Source organism: Dendrobates tinctorius, unplaced genomic scaffold (assembly GCF_039654945.1).
Source record: "Dendrobates tinctorius isolate UK_male_01 unplaced genomic scaffold, ASM3965494v1 ptg000152l, whole genome shotgun sequence".
In the NCBI taxonomy this organism is placed as follows: Eukaryota; Metazoa; Chordata; class Amphibia; order Anura; family Dendrobatidae; genus Dendrobates; species Dendrobates tinctorius.
In genome coordinates this window covers 6964268-6974703 of record NW_027361819.1, presented here as the reverse complement: position 1 = coordinate 6974703, position 10436 = coordinate 6964268, and positions in this window count along the sequence as shown.

Sequence of the window (10436 nt, the reverse complement as noted above, 5' to 3'; positions counted from 1 at the left end):
ATATTGTTTTCATGCAGGAGGGCCCCCCCCTTGCAACTGGATCCAGGCAGGCTGAGAGGTAGTCTAAAGGCCTCTGGTTTTCCTCCGTGGGTCTGTTTTAAGCCTGGCCAGTAGCATGACCGTCTCCATCTTTGTCCTTCCTTTTGTGTTCGGCAAAGGCGCGATAGCTTCTCATAGTCAGGGAGGCCTAGAGCTGGCGCAGAGACTATGAAGTCTTTCAGTTTCCTGTACGAGATGAAGGCTTCAATGCGTTGATGCAATTGTACAGAGGCTGCATTAAGCCTGGAGCACCAGGGATCCAAGTTCTGCAGTACGAGACTAGACCAAGGAAGGCCTGCATCTTCGGAGTTGTTGAGGGAGCCATCTTCTCCTCCGCGGTCTTCCGGTCATCTGTCAAGTGTTTTGCCTAGTGGGCAATACGGTGTCTTCAGGAACTTGCTTTTGACACCACTAGACTCCGTTTTGCAAAACTTACGTTGCTGCTCCGTCAGGCAGAGTAGAGGAGACATGGAAAGCGCTGTGCAGGTAGCGGTGTCGATGACTTCTGCATGCTCCGCAATCCAGTTGATGGGGATGGAGGACAATGCTCTGGCGAGCTGTGAAAGGCTGTTCTGGGCCCTCTTGGGCATCACTGTCCATTTGTTCTGCACCCCCTTGTGCGTTTTCAGGAACTGGTCGTCCAGGTGAGGGGGAACATTGAGGGGAGCTTCGGGCAGATCCATTGCCGTGAGCCGTGTTGCTGTGGCTGGCACGTTTGTCAGCAGAGTGTGCAGATCTGGCACAACTGGGGTTTCAAGCACAGTTGCTTTGCTCACAGCCCTCAGGTTATACACCATTCAACCGAGTCTGGTTCTCCTTTCACAGTCTTCCTCTTGATTGAGAAAAGCTGGGACTGCATGATGATTTCCATGGGTGAGGCGGCTCAATCTGGCCTTGCTCTTCACAGTGCCATGAGTGACTCCCATCTTCTGGCACAGGGCCGGCAGGAAAACAAGCCATTTTCTGGGGTCCTCTTCATTGGAGATGACTTCCGGCTGAGCTTTCTTGCTCTCACAGGGGGTCTTTTTGCTGGGGCGTCTTCTTTACCAGCCAGCAGCAGTTCCTTTCACCCAGCTTGATCTCAGGTCAGCATCTTGTTAACCAATTTGAAGAGCTGAGTGGCAGTCTTCTGGTCCAGGGCCTGGATTAACTTCAGGGAGCACCTTCAGAATCTTGTCCAAGATGATCCTCTGGCGCAGGAGCCGGAAGCAGTGCAGCCATTTCACGGAGCGGGTATGGTCCCTCTGGGTTGAGAGTTTCCTGGCCCATGCCAAAGTTCTTAGGCCGTTTCTTGAACAGCAGTTCCACTTAGACCTCCAGTTGGTCAGAGGCAGTTTAGCTCTGGGTGATGAGCAGCAGATGTAGTGCCTTCTGAGCATCCGGGGTTCCAGACTTGGAGTGACATCCGCACTGGCGCAACTTGAAGTCTCCCTTGGGCCATAGGCTTCTGGGTGCTATGTCCAGCACCTCCTTGGGTAGGCTTGCACCGGTTGTTCGAGTGAGGCTCTTGTAGGGCCACCAGCATGATTGACTCTTTGATTCTTCTTGGGTCTGGGGTGGAGAAGAGGTCAAGGTCACATCTTCATGGGACACTTCAGTCACCTTCAGTTCCTGCAGTAGGTCTGCTCTCATCAGGTGTGGTGGGCAGGCCTCCACCATAAACTGGAGCAGGATGGAGTGTCCTGGCTGTGTCCACATACTCAGGGGCTTGCAAGCTGGGGAACGTCTGTCTTGACCTGCAGTCCCGGTACAAGACACAGAGTGGTCTGATAGACTGGTGGGGTCGGGGATTTTCACTTCTGACTGCACCAGTGTCCACAAGGAAAGATATGACAGCCCCCAGTGATTTGAGGTACTGGGTCCGCTGATGGGGCTTCACATGTCAGGGGCGTGACATCTGGTGGACCTGGTTTGCCTCTGTCCTATGGACAGGGTTCTTCATTGTCTTCTGTGTTTCTTTCTTGGCCTATTCCTTTGCTTGATGACCTGGGTTACGGGGTGCTGTGCACTGGTTCCGGAAATGGCCAAAGTTGCCACAGTGGAAACACCTGACAGGTCTCCTGTCCCTGCAGGGTGGTTGCTCCTCCTTGTCAGTGGCCACCACAGGAGGGCCTGTCTTCCGCACTCCTGGGAGGGACTCAGTTCTTCTGGCTACTGCGAGCAGGACATCTACTGCTATTGTCCTGTACTCAGGCCTGGCCACTACCAGCAGTTTCTTGATTGGTTCTCTTAGGCCATGCACAAAGGCCTGTGCCAACATTTGTCCGTGTACCTGATCATGAATAGTGAAGCCTAAAATTTGGAATACTTGCCTCACTCTGCCATGAAACTCGTCTACAGACTCTGTCTCGGCTTGGCTCATGTTATGCAGGCTGAGTGTTTGTCTGGCGTTGGCCCACTCTCTAAGCTGTTCAATTAGCTTTGATCCTGATTCCCAGGAATGCACATCTAATTCTCATGGAAGCTTGAAGTGTTCCTTCATGATTGGCCAGAGTGTTTCACCTGCTTTTATCTCTATTATGGACCAGAGATCAGTCCAGGTTGCAGCATATGTCTGCTGGCTCTGCTGCATTCTTCTGTAAAATGGCATGGTGTCCGTATCTGGGTCTGGCAGATTTCTTAGAATACTGAACACCTGACTAGGGGTGAAGGGCACATAGTGTAAGAGTTCTGGTTCTATCTGCCCCTGCCTACTTGGTGTCTGTGAGTTTCTCCTAGTACTATGCAGCATAATCTCCTCTTCATGTTCATCAGAGGAGGAATTGTGCCATTGTGTGTTTGACTTGTGTGTGGATAGCACTCCCCCCTTCTGAGACTGCAGCTTCGTATCAGACTTAGCAGGTGCAGTCTCTGATGGCACACACCTCCCTTTTGCTAGCTGTTGTATCGGGAGGTCACCTGTGTTGTTATGTGTGGGGAATGATTCACTTTCTTCCCCCCGGTGTCATAGCTGTCTCTTTAGAGAGAGAGTGCCCTGTGGATATAGGGACACCTCATTGTCTGGATCTGGCACTGGGCCAGCTGGTGACGATGAACTGAGAGGTGGGTGAGGAAAAGAAAGAGAGGGAAGGGTGGAGGAGTTTTGGAATAGGAGGAGAAGTGGGAGATAGTGGAGGAGAGTGGGGAGGAGACAAAAGAGGAGGAGATGGTAAAGACAAGGAGGAGGGAAGAGGAGAGGGATGAGAGGTGGGCGTTGGTGATGAAGATGGAGAGGGAGGAGAGATGATAGAGAGAGAGAGAGAAGGAGGAGAAGAAGGGATAGGAGGAGAGATAGATGAGAGAGGGGAGGAGATTGTGAGAATAGCGGAGATAGAGGGAGGAGAGATGGGAGGAGGGAAGAGTGGAGAGAGAGGAGATGGTGGGGGGAGCGAACTGCTTCCCCCCTCTGCCGTCACAGAAGGCATTCTTAGACCTGTGGTCCTTCTCAGATGGCACAGATTATGAAAACACTTTTCCTACACGTAAAAAAAAAATCCTTTCCTGTTCACACTATCTGTTAGCACCTTCTGTGCTGTAAAATCCTCTGTCACTTTAAGAAATGCAGGCGGCAATTGAGCTCAACTAGCTACGTCCCTTTTTCGTTTCAATACATTATGCCATGCTACAGCATGCGAAGCTGCCCGTAGAAAATGACATGCTTAACTTTCTGAATAACACCTACTGTGTCTGTTCCAAAAACTTCAAAAAGGTGAGTGATTAAAACTTAAAAACTTTGCAACCCCTTTTTTAACTTGCTTAAAAAGGAAGGAAAAACAAAACCAAAATATTTAGTAAAAAAACTTCAAAGGCAGAGGAAACAAACTAGACAATATGGAAAATCAAAAATTGGCAAGATAACACAGGAGTTACCAAAGCAGGTAAAAATTCTCTTTTTAACAAAAATAAAATAAAATCTCTCTGAGACGTGAAAACCAAAAAACTGATAACAAAACTTAAAAATGGAAAAACCCAAAAGAAAAAGAGAAAAATGATCAGGGACTAAAATTTTTTTTTTTTTCCAAAAGGAAAACAAATCAAAAAGTTAATATACTTACAAAAACACCACTCAGAGAAATTAAAAAATCAGTAGATTCAGGAAAAAATGGAGGAAAAGAAGGAAAACACTCCAAAATATTTATAAGAATCTAAAAATCAGTACAACTTCAAACAAAAAAAGGGTTAATGCAGAAATGATGCAGGATACACATTCCCCACTTTTTTTTTTTTCCCGCCTGTGTCTCTCAGTGAAATCTGAGAACAATGGAAAACATAAAGCAGTCTGAGACCCAGCTTTCCCGAAAATTCTCACACTACAGTAGCAAGAATAAAAATCTCCACCAAAAATGCAAGATAAAACATAAAATAGGGAAAAACAGAGTCCAATTATGACAATATGAAAAATATATATCAGGGGCACACCCTGTAGGCAAAAAAGAGGAAGTGTACAAGAAAGGGGAAATAAAACTTTTTCTGCTTCAAATCTTCGTGGAAACCTGTAATGAATTCACATATAGACGTCCGGGGAGAGAGATCGAAAGCCCTTCTGTGATACGTATGTCAAACAGCTGCTGACAACCAATAACTGCCAATCACCCGTGGCGCTTTGGTTAGCACCGGGATGTATCACCCTCCGTCTGCTGGGAGACGGGCACCGTGATATCCCACTAGATTATCACCCCTCCGTGTGCACCCGGGGACCGTGATAATCTCTCCAGTGATCAGTCTGTGAAATCTCTCCAGTCTGCCAGCGTCCGCGTGGTGCGGGGACGTGTGACAGCTGAGAGATTCACCTGTGATACCTCCTTGAAGCTGACACCTCCATGTATCTGCACGGGGACCGTGACAGCTTTTTCAGAAGAATTCACCTGTGATATCCCGTCTAAGTCAAAACCTCCGCGTGGTGCGGGGACGTGATTTGACTTAGTCAGAGAGATTCAGTGTTTCGTTATCGGTCTCCTAGCATCCACAAGTACAAATCAGTCACAGTCTCCACCAACTCTCTCACCCGGATCTCAGACACACAGGACCACAGCAGACACTTAGCTTATCCCAGGGTAGGGATAAGGGTGGACTTTTTTACACTACCTAGGATACGGTGGTGACCACACTGACCGGCTAGAGCTGCTGACCCGGACTAGGCACAGGGAACATTCAGGTAAGATAACTAGATTTTCTTACCTTACTTATGGAGTTGCGCAAATCTCCGTTCCCATGAGCCAAGGCCTTGGCCGGCACCTCTGTCCTCTCCAGTCAGCAGGATCCTCGTGCGTTTTCGTCCACAGCGTTGGGTGCCACTTGATGTAGAAATTTATATGGGTAGATATACCCTTGTGCGTCCTGTGGCCTGTCCTAATTAGACAGAGTCTTATTGAGCGCTCAAGGAAGGAAAGACGCCACACCTGGTGAGCAGCAATACCTTCCAGCAAAACTCTGCTGGCTTTATTGAATATACTTGGTTTTATCAATTCGTACAGAAAGGAGTGGTTACTCATTAACATAAAGGCTGAACTTCTTATCTAATTGGTCAGTTTAAATACATGAACATATATGGGCGTCCGACCTAAGGTGACTTAAGAATCAGATGATATACTGCCCCTTGTATTCCAATGTCAGCAAGACTCCAGTATCGGCTTGGACTATCTGGCCTAACTTCCTCTTCTGTGTGTCTGGGACAAATGTCACAAGACAATGCTATCATGAGATCACATCAGCTCCCCAGACTCTCTCATGGGGGGCAGGAGGTCATTTCCACCAACTAGTTATAGAGTTCAAACTGTAAATATCTATCTGTGTGCATATAAGAGTATATAAGAGTACATAAGTATATAGCCTATAGCAGGCAAGTGAGATCTAGATGAAATACATATACATACAGTTGTGGCCAAAAGTATTGACACCCCTGCAATTCTGTCAGATAATACTCAGTTTCTTCCTGAAAATGATTGCAAACACAAATTCTTTGGTATTTTTATCTTCATTTAATTTGTCTTAAATGAAAAAACACAAAAGAGAATGAAACAAAAAGCAAAACATTGATCATTTCACACAAAACTCCAAAAATGGGCCAGACAAAAGTATTGGCACCCTCAGCCTAATACTTGATTGCACAACCTTTAGCCAAAATAACTGCGACCAATCACTTCCGGTAACCATCAATGAGTTTCTTACAATGCTCTGCTGGAATTTTAGACCATTTTTCTTTGGCAAACTGCTCCAGGTCCCTGATATTTGAAGGGTGCCTTCTCCAAACTGCCATTTTTAGATCTCTCCACAGGTGTTCTATGGGATTCATGTCTGGACTCATTGCTGGCCACCTTAGAAGTCTCCAGTGCTTTCTCTCAAACCATTTTCTAGTGCTTTTTGAAGTGTGCTTTGGGTCATTGTCCTGCTGGAAGACCCATGACCTCTGAGGGAGACCCAGCTTTCTCACACTGGGCCCTACATTATGCTCCAAAATTTGTTGGTAGTCTTCAGACTTCATAATGTCATGCACACGGTCAAGCAGTCCAGTGCCAGAGGCAGCAAAGCAGCCTCAAAACATCAGGGAACCTCCGCCATGTTTGACTGTAGGGACCGTGTTCTTTACTTTGAATGCCTCTTTTTTCTCATGTAAACTCTATGTTGATGCCTTTGCCCAAAAAGCTCTACTTTTGTCTCATCTGACCAGACAACATTCTTCCAAAACGTTTAGGCTTTTTCAGGTAAGTTTTGGCAAACTCCAGCCTGGCTTTTTTATGTCTCTGGGTAAGAAGTGGCGTCTTCCTGGGTCTCCTACCATACAGTCCCGTTTCATTCAGACGCTAACGGATAGTACGGGTTGACACTGTTGTACCCTCGGACTGCAGGGCAGCTTGAACTTGTTTGGATGTTAGTCGAGGTTCTTTATCCAACATCCGCACAATCTTGCATTGAAATCTCTTGTCAATTTTTCTTTTCCGTCCACATCTAGGGAGGTTAGCCACAGTGCCATGGGCTTTAAACTTATTGATGACACTGCGCACGGTAGACACAGGAACATTCAGGTCTTTGGAGATGGACTTGTAGCTTTGAGATTGCTCATGCTTCCTCACAATTTGGTTTCTCAAGTCCTCAGACAGTTCTTTGGTCTTCTTTCTTTTCTCCATGCTCAATGTGGTACACACAAGGACACAGGACAGAGGTTGAGTCAACTTTAATCCATGCCAACTGGCTGCAAGTGTGATTTAGTTATTGCCAACACCTGTTAGGTGCCACAGGTAAGTTAGAGGTTCTGTTGATTACACAAATTAGGGAAGCATCACATGATTTTTCGAACAGTGCCAATACTTTTGTCCACCCTCTTTTTTATGTTTGGTGTGGAATTATATCTAATTTGGCTTTAGGACAATTCTTTTTGTGTTTTTTCATTTAAGACAAATTAAATGAAGATAATAATACCAAAGAATTTGTGTTTGCAATCATTTTCAGGAAGAAACTGAGTATTATCTGACAGAATTGCAGGGGTGTCAATACTTTTGGCCACAACTGTATATATTTCCATGACACCCGAGTAGGTTTCCTAGTGAAATATTATCGGATCAAGGCACTCAGTTCATGTCAGATCTGGTCCTATGGCATACCTGTGGTGTTCGAGCCATTTGCATCATCCCATACCATCCGTAGACCAACGGACTATGTGAACACTTTAATGGAACCCTAAAAAATATGCTGAGGGCTTTTGTTGACGTTGAAAAAGACTGGGAAAAGTACCTGCCACATCTCCTCTTCGCCTATCGGGAGGTTCCCCAAGAGTCCACAGGGTTCTCTCCCTTCGAACTACTGTTTAGCCGGAAGGTCCGTGGGCCTCTCACTCTTCAGAAAGAACATTTGGAGGGAGACATCTCAGATACCGGAATGCCCATCGTTCCCTATGTTCTAGAGTTCAGAGACCGTCTCGCCTAGCTAGCTACCTTCGCTAAAGAACATCAGCGAATGGCCCAGTCCAGACAAAAAACCTGGTATGACCGTAATGCCAGGACCCGGGAATTTCTGGAAGGACAGCAAGTGCTCATGATTACTGCTTCCCCTGCCAACAAGTTTCAAGCAGTGTGGGAATGCCCTTATCAGGTTGTCAAGAAAATGAATGACACTATGTTATTGCCCTGGACTCTAGTGGTCGACGACAGAAAACCATCCACATTAGCATGCTGAAAGACTACCACGACTGATCTCTGCCTGATCTAGCTGTCTGCCACCCCCTGGTCTCCTCCAGGTTGCGCAAGCGGGAGGATCACTGGAACAAGTGCCCTTGGGCTCCCATTTATCGGATATACAAAAGGACGATATTTTTGCCGTACTAAGGCCGAGGGCTGCTGCTTTCTCCTCAAAGCTGGGGAAGACTACTCTCACCAGCCACCATGTGGAAACCCCCGGACAACGCCCCATCCAGCAGGTTGCCTACCGGGTTCCAGAGGTTGTTCAAGGTATGATAAAGAATGAACTGGAGGAGATGAAACAACTGGGAGTTATTCAGCCATCTCACAGTTCTTGGGCCTCTACTGTCATCCTGGTCCCCAAGAAGGATGGTACAACATGATTCTGCGTTGATTACAGGCGATTAAAGAGTGATGCTTACCCCATGCCAAGGATTGATGATCTATTGGATCATCTGGCCAGTGCCCAATTTGTGACCACGTTAGACTTGAGCAAAGAATACTGGCAGATACCCCTAATGGAGGACGCTCAGGAGCGTTCGGCCTTCATTACTCCATTTGGGCTTTTTGAGTTCCTGGGAATGCCCTTTGGGATGAAAACTGCCCCTGCTACTTTCCAGAGACTTGTAGATCGACTGTTACAACAATGTCATGACTTTGCCTGTGCTTACTTGGATGACATCGCCATTTTTAGCACCTCCTGGGAGGAACATCTTAAACCCTTGGGCATAGTGCTAGACTGTATCCATACTGCAGGACTGACCATTCTCCCTGATAAATGCAAAATAGGGATGGCTGAGGTGCAGTACCTTGGGCATAGAGTAGGGGGTGGGACACTAAGGCCTGAGCCTGCCAAGGTGGAAGCCATTAGCAACTGGTGTAGACCCCAGAATAAAAATCAGGTACTTACATTTTTAGGAACTGCGGGTTACTATCACAAATTTGCTTCTAACTTCAGCATCTTGGCTAAGCCCTTAACCGACCTGATGCGCAGGAACATGCCTAGGAATGTGACGTGGACGACTGCATGCGAGGATGCCTTTTCAGCGTTAAATACTGCCCTCATCACTGCTCCTGTCTTGGCTGCCCCTGATTATAAGCGCAGGTTCCTCGTGCAGACAGATGCATCCACCTTTGGGATTGGGGCAGTACTTAGCCAAGTGAACGCCGCCGGAGAAGAACATCGTGTTGCTTTTGTCAGTCGGAAACTACTGGATCGGGAAGTTGCCTATGACACTATTGAAAAGGAGTGCCTTGCCATCGTATGGGCGCTAAAAAAATTGCAGCCATACTAGTATGGCAGAGACTTTACAATTGTTACAGACTACAACCCCCTTACATGGCTGAATCTCGTATCAGGGGACAATGGAAGATTGCTGCGGTGGAGCTTGTCCTTACAACCCTACAGCTTCTCCATCCAATACTAGCGGGGAAGCCCACACCAGAACGCCGATGGACTGTCTCGACAAGAAGAACCATAGGCTCCCCAGGCCGACCTACCCCTGCCACTGTACAAGGAACTATAAACGATTGAGCAATGTGGACTAAAGTGAGCAGGCCAGAGGTCTGTGTAGACCTCACGGCGTGCTCACTTATTATGAGGGGGAGAGGTTGTGATGGTGTGATATGTTATCTGGATGTCATTTTGTGTTTATTTCTATTTCACTGATTTTCATAATGTTTTCTTGTTGCCATGTATCATTTCATGTATTCCTCATATTGTCTGGAGTCTCAATTACCTTCCAAAAGGCTGATAATTGAATTAGCTCACTTACTGTCTGCAGCCTGACTGTACATAGAGTGTGTTCATCTTCGTCTATTGATGTGTACTGATATGCTAATTGTGCATTGTATTTTGAACCTAGTTTGTTGACTTCTAAAGAGGGAACAGAATGTGAGGGTTCACTGAAGGATACTGGGTAATTCTAAAAATAGCTTGCTTTTCTGGGGTATAAAAGGCCCTGAGACAGAGAGATCACATCCCATCTCATCTCATCTCACAGCACGTCAGAGAGAAAGGGAAGCGGATGGACCCATTTTATCCTCTGGCTGCTGGTTATTGGACTCTCATCCCCCTGGACATTTTATCCTGTTATTGAACTTCATACGTTTCCAGGACTATTGTATCCTCAGTGTGGTGGATTGTTTATGGACATTCTAATTTTGCCTATATTAAAGGTCTTGGGATTGTTAATATTTCCCTCTCTCTGTTGATTGTGTGATACCGGAGAAGGACCCCGTGACAAC